Source organism: Sinocyclocheilus anshuiensis, unplaced genomic scaffold (genome assembly GCF_001515605.1).
Source record: "Sinocyclocheilus anshuiensis isolate Anshui unplaced genomic scaffold, SAMN03320099.WGS_v1.1 scaffold30, whole genome shotgun sequence".
In the NCBI taxonomy this organism is placed as follows: Eukaryota; Metazoa; Chordata; class Actinopteri; order Cypriniformes; family Cyprinidae; genus Sinocyclocheilus; species Sinocyclocheilus anshuiensis.
In genome coordinates this window covers 231,775-242,385 of record NW_015542336.1, presented here as the reverse complement: position 1 = coordinate 242,385, position 10,611 = coordinate 231,775, and the positions used below count along the sequence as shown (strand labels likewise).

Genomic DNA, 10,611 nt, shown 5'->3' with positions numbered 1-10,611 from the left:
TGGAACACACACTATTTATTCACTCATACACTTATTTATCTAACACACATACTCAGTCTACATTTCAATTTGCACATAATATACCTGTACATACAACTGTCTATTGTTATATACCTGTACATACAATTGTCGATTTGTATATTTTTTATTCCTTATTTTACTTGTTCTATTTTTTGTTTTTATTTATTTTTATTTTTTATTATTTGTGTTTTTTTGTTCTGTCACTGTCATTCTGTTACACTGTGGAAGCTTCTCTCACGAAAACAAATTCCTCGTATGTGTAAACATACCTGGCAATAAAGCTCATTCTGATTCTGATTCTGATTCTGATTATTAGAAACCATTTAATCATTTCAAGTTTGAAAAGATTTATGTCCAAGGTGTTAAATTCAACACCATGGCGACTGACATCGGATCATTTCAATTATTATCCTAACGTTTAGACACTGTCGCACAGGGGAATGCCACAGTGCCTACATTCAGTAGCTTCTGCTGTCGTCAAAGTTGTGTTACCCGTTCAGATTTAGTGGTATTCCACTCCTAACAATGTATGTTCCCCACTCAGCTCACAATCTGCTGAGGCAGACAAAAAAGTTATGATGCTCTGGCCAGAGGGGGGTGTAAAAGTGTATGTGAAAGTGTGTGGTGGTGTTGTATGGAATGAGGGGTAGTGTCTAAATCATTCCATCAAAACAGCTGTTTTTTTTAAATGTATCAAGTGGGTCCACGGGGCAAAATATGCCCAATAATAAAATTATGGCCATGGATGAATTGGATTACATATCCTGGTCAATATCAAGGTTATTATTGTGGCAGAAATATAACAAGGCCACATTTGTGCAGCGCTTAACACGGGAAGACAAAGCAAGCAAGTTTGCTTTCTTCACCCCACACCTAATTTTCTGTTTTAACATTTCAGCATGATGGACTTCATCGGACTGATTTTTTATTGTGTTGTGTCAAAAGTATCAGATATTGTCTTGTTATTGCTAACAACGACAAAGTGGGTTGAGAGTTTTCCAGGGGGAAAAAAGGGCTGTGTAACAGAGTGAAGTGTGCTGGAAAATGTATCTGATGATAATAGGTCCCAGTTGTAAAGCAAGGAGAACACAAAGTTGAATTTTCTAAATTTGAAATTCATTATGTCTATGAAAATATGGTAGCCCAAAAAGAAGCCATTTTGTTACCTCGAAAAGTACATCCCACATGTACTTTTCACAGGTTACATCAAAAGGAGAACAGGCCAGATAAGCAGAGATATGTTGTTGACTAACAAAAATACTTAAGGTCTCCATTTATAGGTGCCAGCGGCTCTGTCAATGCCAGGGTTTTTATCCACTCCATCAATAAGGACCTGCAAATGTGCTGTTGTGATCTTAGGAAAAGATCTACAATGATCAGCAAAATGGTTGGAGATTGTAACACCTGCATTCAAACTTCTCAACTTAAACTACACCAATCAGTTTCAGCAATCCCACACTGCAGAGAAAGCAGGGGCATCAAGGGCGTGCTAGTAACGACCTTCCCTTGCCAACGAGGGAAAGCCCATTGCAATGGCTCGCAAAGAGAAGGTGGTGAAGGTGGAACGTCAGTGAGGCTAGTGAGAAGATCAACACACCTGGACAAAAGTGTGAACAAACTAATGGTTTAAGCTTAGCAGAAGTATTCATTTGTGTGATGGGTTTTTGATGATTTACTCAACCTAGGGCTGAGTGTTGATATAGATTTCAAGATTTGAAATAATTTAGGTAAATGTAAATTGAATAGAGGAAAATTACTTAATGCCGTAGACTGTAGGGACTCTTATTAGATACATTTATGTAAAAATAATAGATGATAGGAACTGTTTTTGAAGAATGTTGAGGGTTTTTAAGATCCTAATACAGATGTTACAATTATAAATGCTATAGATTTAAATAGCTGACAGGAGTTCTCTCTTGCTATGTGACAGGTCATGCTTGTCCTTCATCTTAAGGTTTAATAATGGTATCAGATCCAGGGGATTTTACTTCAGTAAAGTGGGTTAGGTGATTACTAGACATACTGTAGTGATTGCTAGACATAGGAAAACTTAGTGATGACTAAAATTAAGACATTACTTCATGTTTTAGCACGAGAATGTGGTAAGTCACTTTACCGGACTAAGTCAGAATATTCTTATACAATCCGATTAAAGCTTGCAATCCAAGGCAGAAAGAGAAAAGAAAAAAGGAAAAATAACAATTTAATTGTACAGTATACATGGGTAAAGGGAAGGACAACCCGTGTTTGTAAGAACTCTTTAGAGTTGCGAGTTATGAAATTACAATACAAATCGACATAGGAGATTGAGTTGTGAGAGGAAAACGTATTTCATTTCTAAATTGCTGATTGGCTGCATGGTTATATAGCGTACCCAAATGTCTAATAAATGATATCTGTGCTTTAGTTGAGCTTAAAATGACCAAAGCAACTAAGTTATGTAGGGAGTTCAAAGTTAAACCTTAGACCAGGGGTATTCAATCAAAAGTATGAATATATTTTGCTGCTCGTCATGTTTTCGGCTAGTAAAATAGCTGCTAACTGCATCATCTGAAGTGCTTAATGGCTCTGTAGCGTCTTTATAGAGAAGAGACGGGAGGGCTTGAATAAAGTGCGTTTGGCTCTAAGTAAAAATATTAGAGGAAATAACACTGATAGATCACCACAATAAACAATAAACTAAGCTGGTTTAAAAACAGAGATATGTCCACTGGTTAACTCTGGAAAATAAGATTGTAGAGAGGTAGGTAATTAAGGATTTAATGTTATGAAAAATTTCTCGGGTTACGCATATAGTTTGCATTAAGTAGTAATGTAGTAAAACATAGATATTAAAAGGCGAAATTCAGTAAACACCTTATTGATGATGTATATTTTGTACAGGGAAGCAGATGAACCCAGAATATAAATGCAATGTGCAAAATTTCATGTTAAATGGTTTCCCATAGAAAAGGAAAACACTGAACCATTAAGCGGACTGCTTTCATATTCCAGCCTCATCTACTTGCCTATGTAAACTATGCATCATTAATATAGACATTACTGAATTTGATATTTTAATATCACAGTTTTAAACATATTAAGGCACTTTAAGTGTTTTTTACAACGTTTTGTCGCACTGTTTAGTGATTGAAATATTGCCGCGGGTGCTTAATATGGATTGCAAATGGCCAAAACTTGCATTTTGTTCACATACCTTTGTTTTATTCTTTTGAGAGGTGATCTAAATATTTGCGGCTGTGAAACAGATGGAAATTTGACAGGCTTGTGCTGCAGTTCTATGGATGTTTTGCCCTCCAAGTCTTCGAGCCGGTCACGTGACAGAAAGCTATGAATTGGCCCACCTGGCCCATGACGTCATAGGTGGTGTAGCAAATCAGCTCATGGGGAAATATTAATAATTAATCATATCTAGTTATAATTAATTATAAGGCTTGTTAACTGAGGGGTGTTACAGAGTATTTGTTAAATATAGCTAACAAAATATATATTGTGTGTTTGATTGGTCCAGACGCTACAGTGGGATGCCCGGAAGTATGAAAGGGCATCTGCTGAATACGTCATCCACTTAGCTGTCTGAAGGAGACGTAAACAGGCAAGCCGAAAGCATGGCAAGGGGGCGCAGAGGGCTCGTTCCCTCTCAGGGAACCATGGTTACATGCGTAACCCGAGACGTTCCCCTTCCAGGGAACTCCACGCTGCGCCCCCTAGGGGGCACATTGGGGAATGAAATCTAACCACGCCATGCCGAGGCGCATGCCTGTCCACCTGGTGGAGGAGCACCAAGGAAGCGACATACATACGCCAAGCCTTTCCTCAGAAAGGGGCCATGCCACTGACGTCACGGGCCGCTCACGCAACTTGGCAAAAACGGGGGAACCCGAATAGATCAAGGGGAACATCCCACCCAAGTTAAGAGCACAGCTATCCTCAGATAGCTATGCTATATGAGCAGAACTAGCCTGGATACACAAGACCACTGAAGAGACTAACAAAAAGCCTCCAGAGGAGCTCAGAGATCCCAAGAAAAAAGAGTAACTGCTGAGCTGGAACTCGGCTATCCTCAGATAGCAATGTCCCTAAGGTCTTATGAAGGCTTGTGGACCAGAATAACATAGCTTTTTCTAGATCCTGCATTAAATTTATATTTTGACCTCACTATTCGGGGAACAGACACCGTCTTTATAGATTGGACAGCGCAAGTACTTCTATCATTTAGGCGGGTAGAACACAAGTCATCAGGGCAGTTATTTGAGATTTGACTTACTAGTCATATGGAGCGCATATGACCAGGCAAGGGCTCAAAGAGACCGCTACTTAAAGACTCTAAGAAGGGTAGCAGTCACTGAGCTAGCACATAGATATCCTTAGATAGCTATATACCTCGGAAGGGCTACCAAAAAGGGGGACCGACTGAAAAACTACCCAGACCACAAAGAGTGGGCTGTCTACTTAACTCAGATAGCTAGGTTCTAGGAAAGGGGACCACTCCATGAGAGGGCTCACCGCAATTGCAGTAGAACACAGCTAGCCTCAGATAGCTGAAATTAAGTAAGCCGCATCCTGCCATAACAATGGCTGGAATATAACTACCCTCAGGTGGCTATACCGAGGAGGTCCCAACCCCATGTCAGTTCCACAATAGACAAAAACCTAGATAGCCATCCTGCAGAGCTGCCCAGACCACAGAGAGTGGGCTATCTACTTACTACCCTAGCAGGGGATATAGTACTGTCTAGGCAAGGGCTCAAAGAGACCGCTACTTAAAGACCCTAAGAGGGGAGCAGTCACTGAGCTAGCACATAGATATCCTCAGATAACTATGTACCCAGGCAGGGCTACCAGACCGAAACTACCCAGACCACAAGAGTGGGCTGTCTACTTAAAACCCAAAGAGGGGAGACGCACTGTCTAGGTAATAGCTCAAAAGACCGCTACTTAACATTCGAACCGCCACGGGGTAAATTTTACCCGTGGCTGTTTTTAAAACGTACATAAAATATTTTTAATAGAACATTCAAGTCTCCCAGTCACTGACTTTTAGTAAAATTGTGTGATTTACAATCCCCTGTTGTTAAAAACTGTTTAGATAAAACCAGATCAAAAAACGGGGCATTATAATTGTTCAAAATTTGGATTAATTATTAAATTTTTGTTTTGCCATTTCTATCGTTTATTGTTCGCTTCTGTGTTGCTATTTATTCTAGTCTGCCTGTTTCCTGAAGAAAAAAAAATCCGATCTGATGTAGGCTAATGAATAAAACCTTCTTCTTTTTTTAAATTATCCGAAGTTTATTGGTGTTCTTCTTGTATAATTCAGATAATAAATGATATAACTAAACAAATTAATAATTAATTAGGTGAAGCTGTGCGCTTGAATTTGTCATCGCATCATCCTATGCAATGTGGTGAATTATTATTGCTCATTATTGTCTATAGGCTATTTTAGTAATTTAAATAACATAGGTTATCTTAATATATTGATTAATGACATTGTATTATAATAGCCTGTTACACCACCTAAATATGTATTTACTTCCTTCTAATTCTCGTTGTCAGTGCAGGCTTGTTTAGCTTAATATTGACCGTTATGAAAAGTGACTAGTGAAGCCTGCATAAAAAAAGTTTTGAACATAAAACAACAGGACAAAAATATAGTTGATGACTAGACATAATCATTTCATGACTCTAGACAGTAGCATAATAGAGTGAAATAATATGTTCTTTAGCCATTCAGAAACAGCTGTCATGTGCGTGGGTAAAATTTACCTGCTGGCGGTTTTAGGTACACAGCGACCCCTGGTGGTTCTAGTGTTCAAACTCTAAAAAGGGGAGCAATCACTGAGCAAGCACATAGCTATCCACAGATAGCTAGGCTCTAGGAAAGGAGACCACTCCATAAGAGGGCTTACCGCAACCGCAGTAGAACACAGCTAGCCTCAGATAGCTGTATTCAGGTAAGCCCGTCCCGCCATACCGATGGCTGGAACATAATCACCCTCAGATGGCTATACTGAGGAGGTGAGGAGGTCCCCAATCCATGTCAGAGCCTAGACAGCCTTCCTACAGAGCTGCTCAGACCACAGAGAGTGCCGGGGAATAAATTAAAATTAAAAAAATAAATTTCCTGAAGGCAGCCGATTGTGCCTTCGCCTCCCTGAAGTTCTCCACAACCGCCTCGACGGAAGTGCCAAAAAGCCCGGTCGGCGAAAGTGGAGCGTCGAGTAGAAAGTCTTTTTCTTTCTTCCCGATGGCCACAAGGTTAACCCACAGATGTCTCTCCGTAGCCCCCATTGCCGCCATTGAATGCCCAATGGCTGCAGCAGTTTGCTAGGTGACGTGGAGAGCCAAATCCGTGGTGAGGCGCAGCTCTTCGACCGCCTACGGCGGCAAGCCTCTGCCCTCATCCAAATCCTTCAACAAGTCAGCCTGATAGGCCTGTAACACCGCCATGGTGTGCAGAGCACCACCAGCCTGACCTGCTGCCGCATACGCCCTGCCATTCAGGCGCGAGGTGGTCTGAAGCGCTACTGATGGCAAAGCAGGAGTCTTCAAAGAGGATGACTCACCCTGCGAGAGATAGCTCGCAAATGTCTGTTCAACAAGGGGCATCCTCACGTATCCACGCTCGGCCACACCCTCAACATTAGCATAATCTGCATGTTGAAAGAGATGCAGCCGAAAGGAATACGGTTTCCTCGAGGATTTAGATATCTCCGAGTGGAGATCTGGGAGAAACGGAAGACACCTTGGGGCGGGACGATCAAGACCAGCCAAAAAGCGCTCATCTAGTCGGCTGCGAGCTGGCTTCGGTTTCTGGCGCGTCCAGACCAGATCGAGCCACTTAGTGGCATGATCCATCACATCCAACTTATCCCTGTATGCGCGGCTGGGAATGGCCGATGACGACTCGGTGCTCACACTCTCATTATCATCATCAACCTCTTCATTTTCGTCACTATGAGTAGAAGAGCCCAGCAGCGCGCTATCAGGATCAGATGACTCCAATGACAGAGCGTCTGGATCCCATAGCGCGCTAGAGCTCGCGGCAGAAGTCTTTGAAAGATCCATGCCTTTCTCAAACTTTTCCGCGACCTCAACTTGCGATCCCCACGACCCCACCCGCGAGGCGCAGATGCTTGCCCCTTTCCCCCCGAAAAAAGGGACAAACGGGATCAGAGCTTACGCATAGGAAATAATTCACAATGCTCACATTCGGCGCCCTTAAGCACCAACCGCGCGTGCTTCTCCCCCAGGCACATAACGCACAAGTCGTGCGTGTCCTCAGGTGTCAAAAACCTAGGACACGGAGGCACGCACTTATTGAAATGCTCACCTGGGTTGACAGACATGGTAACACACTGCTCGCGACAGACATCTCCTGAAGACAGCAAAGAGGATGACGTATTCAGCAGGTGCCCTTATATACTTCTGGGCATCCCGCCTATGACGTCATGGGCCAGGTGGGCCAATAGATTGGCGTTGTTTCACACGTGCTTCATACACATGCAAGTTGCATTCCCCAATGCAGCGTGGAGTTCCCTAGAAGGGGAACCATTCTTATGCTGACAGCTGTGTAGGGTTGATTTTAAAACAACCTGTTTAAAGAAGAACAGTACAACTATACAAGATGTTTTAATTGCACAAATTCTTTTTCTGGTTAGGAAAAGCTTATTAAGTGGTGGTGGTGGTCTTGAATGACCCAAACAACATTTGGCCTATACCACTTGATCAAATCTCTTGAAAGGGGTATAAAAAATCTGTTCGAATTTTAGGAAGAATTTCATGCAATTTGTTGTTGGTACATGACTATTTGTTTAATATGTAGAAATTCAGAGTAGGTCTGAGAGAAAGATTTGACACTCTGTATACAAATTAACAGCTTCCTTTGCGGCAGTATCAGCTTATTCATTTCTTAATAGACCAATATGACCTGAAACATGTCAGAGAAAACGAGAACTTGTTTTGGAAGGGAAATGATGCAGAACATTATACATGTTGAAGGAAAACATACATGGTGGTCTTGAATGACCTAAAGAATATTTGGCCTATACCACTTGATTAAACCTCATCAGTGAAAGGGGTATAAAAGTCTGTTAGAAGTTTAAGTAAGATTTTCATGTAATTTGTTGTTGGTATAGGAATCACATTCCTTTTACTATTTGTTTAATATGTAGCAATTCAGAGCAGGTCTGAGAGAAGATTTGACACTCTGTATACAAATTAACAGCTTCCTTTGCAGCAGTATCAGCTTATTCATTTCTTAATAGACCAATATGACCTGAAATCCAGCAGAAGATAATACTAAGAATTGACTCTGTAAAAGGTCTGTTATAGCGGTTTACTGTGGAGTATTCTGTTTCTAATTTTCCATTGCTTGAAAATAAGATACATGTATGTGGTAAAATTGGGAAAATTAGTAAATAATTTTCATTCCAGCTTAGGATGCTAATGGAAGGAATATCAGGTATCAAGAAGAATTAAAGTACAGTTTATCAACATTAGATTTGGTTATTAGACAGGCTTACAATCTTTTACGCTGATAAAGACTGTTGCTTGCATTACCCTTTCAAAAAAAAATAAAAAATTAAAAAAATTACCCTCACTGTTAAACTTAAACTCTGCGGACCCGGATACGGGTCCAAAATCGCGTTAAAAATGTGTATGCTTCATTTACATAGCCTTCCTTATATGGTATCAGCCCATATATGGGTTCATTTGAAAGCTTGGCGTGTCTTCTTTACAAAGAATACCATTCCTTTTGGTTTTTATAGTCACAAAGCAGTAAAACTAAGCTTAGAAATGTATTCGTCCCACACACGATTTTCCGCCTAACCATTGCGAAAATATTTTACGAAGAATGTGTATTTTATATATTTTTCACAAAAAAGTCGTCATATATCACAAGAAAGCTCTCATTCTCAGGAATTTGACGATGTAGATTATTTCATTGTGTGACAATCACAGATCGAATTATCTTCGATAGAATCGCGATGTAAAATTTGGTCACCTCTGAGCGAATTTACATTTATACTCGTAGCACTGCTTCAGTCAGCCACAAACAGCCACAAATATCTATATACTCTATATTATCTTTTAGATTAGGATCTCTTCTTTCAAACAAGACCATTTTCACGTTTCTGCGTGCTTCCATCGGTGAGATATATCGCGTTCTGTCCAGGTAACGGAATCCAGCGCGTCTGGAAATAATGCGCTCTCCATCTCATTCCAGCGCGCTGGCAGCGCGTCTGATGTTATAGAGATCTGCGGTCGGTTCTGGGCTACAATTGGTCAGATTACATGTCTCTCAGATCGGCCATTACAGACTTTGTGAACTCTGACACCTCTGCGTCTCGCAGCCAGTGGTTTGTGGCTATTGTAGTTCGTGGACGCGAGAATTGAAGGCTTTTCTCCGCCACGGAAGAGTTGCAGCGAACGCGACTCGGATCATATCAGTCTATGATTATCATATTACAAGTTATATATGATGAAGAACGGTCAGCGGCGCCGTGGAGAGGAATGAGCGCGCGTCTGGGGAGGCTTTAGGAGCGAGTCTCCGTGTGTTTGAGAGCTTATTCTTTGTTATGAAACGTGTTAGCAATACTAGCAATCTGATACACTGTTTGCTGACTCGCGTTCTGTCCAGGTAACGGAATCCAGCACGTCTGGAAATAATGCGCTCTCCATCTCATTCCAGCGCGCAGGCACCCCGTCTGATGTTATAGATATCTGCGGTCGGTTCTGGGCTGCAATTGGTCAGATTACATGTCTCTCAGATCGGCCATTACAGACTTTGTGAACTCTGACACCGCTGCGTCATCAGAGTGGGCGAGAGAGGGGGGTCTCCATCCGGTCGGCCAGCCAGTGGTTTGTTGGCTGTTGTAGTTCGTGGACGCGAGAATTGGAGGCTTTTCTCCGCACGGAAGAGTTGTAGCGAACGCGACTCGGATCATATCAGTCTATGATTATCATATTACAAGTTATATATGATGAAGAACGGTCAGCGGCGCCGTGGAGAGGAATGAGCGCGCGTCTGGGGAGGATTTAGGAGCGAGTCTTCGCGTGTTTGAGAGCTGATTCTTTGTTATGAAACGTGATAGCACAGCTAGCAATCTGATACACTGTTTATTGACAGAAAAGTACAGTACATTATGCATTTCAGTAAGTATACAGTAAACATACATGGATTATTACAGTGCGGTGTGGATGAGCTAATATGTTTGTTTGACGCTGTGAATGTAGAGATAGCTGCCTGCTAGCAAATTAGCTCAGCTCTGGACCAGGGAGGCAAGCCAAGCTGGATGCAGGGATGATACAGAGATGCGGTGCTCAACTGATGCTGAGGTGAGAGATGCTGTGATCACTATCCCAATACAGAATGCATATAAATGGAATGATATAAAGCTGGAGGATATGGATTATATTTTAGATTGTTATAGACCAGATATATATTATAATGTAGACAGTCTTGAGCATCCTGAAAGAATTAAACTGAGTGTAGAAATCACAATATGAGAAATTTGGTCCAATTCGCACATGCCATTTTGTATATTACTGCTTAGAAAAACATAAAAATAAAACATAATTCAA

General features: G+C 41.4%; 1 long non-coding RNA gene across 1 annotated transcript; it reads right to left on the bottom strand.

Annotated features, from left to right (window-relative positions):
• Nucleotides 1-44: 44 nt before the first annotated feature.
• Nucleotides 45-10,252, bottom strand: LOC107691114 (uncharacterized). Its single transcript, XR_001634514.1, has 3 exons — nucleotides 10,142-10,252; nucleotides 6,893-6,898; nucleotides 45-57 (listed from the first exon to the last, which is right to left on the bottom strand). It is a non-coding gene; the product is annotated as an uncharacterized LOC107691114 (long non-coding RNA).
• Nucleotides 10,253-10,611: the final 359 nt, after the last annotated feature.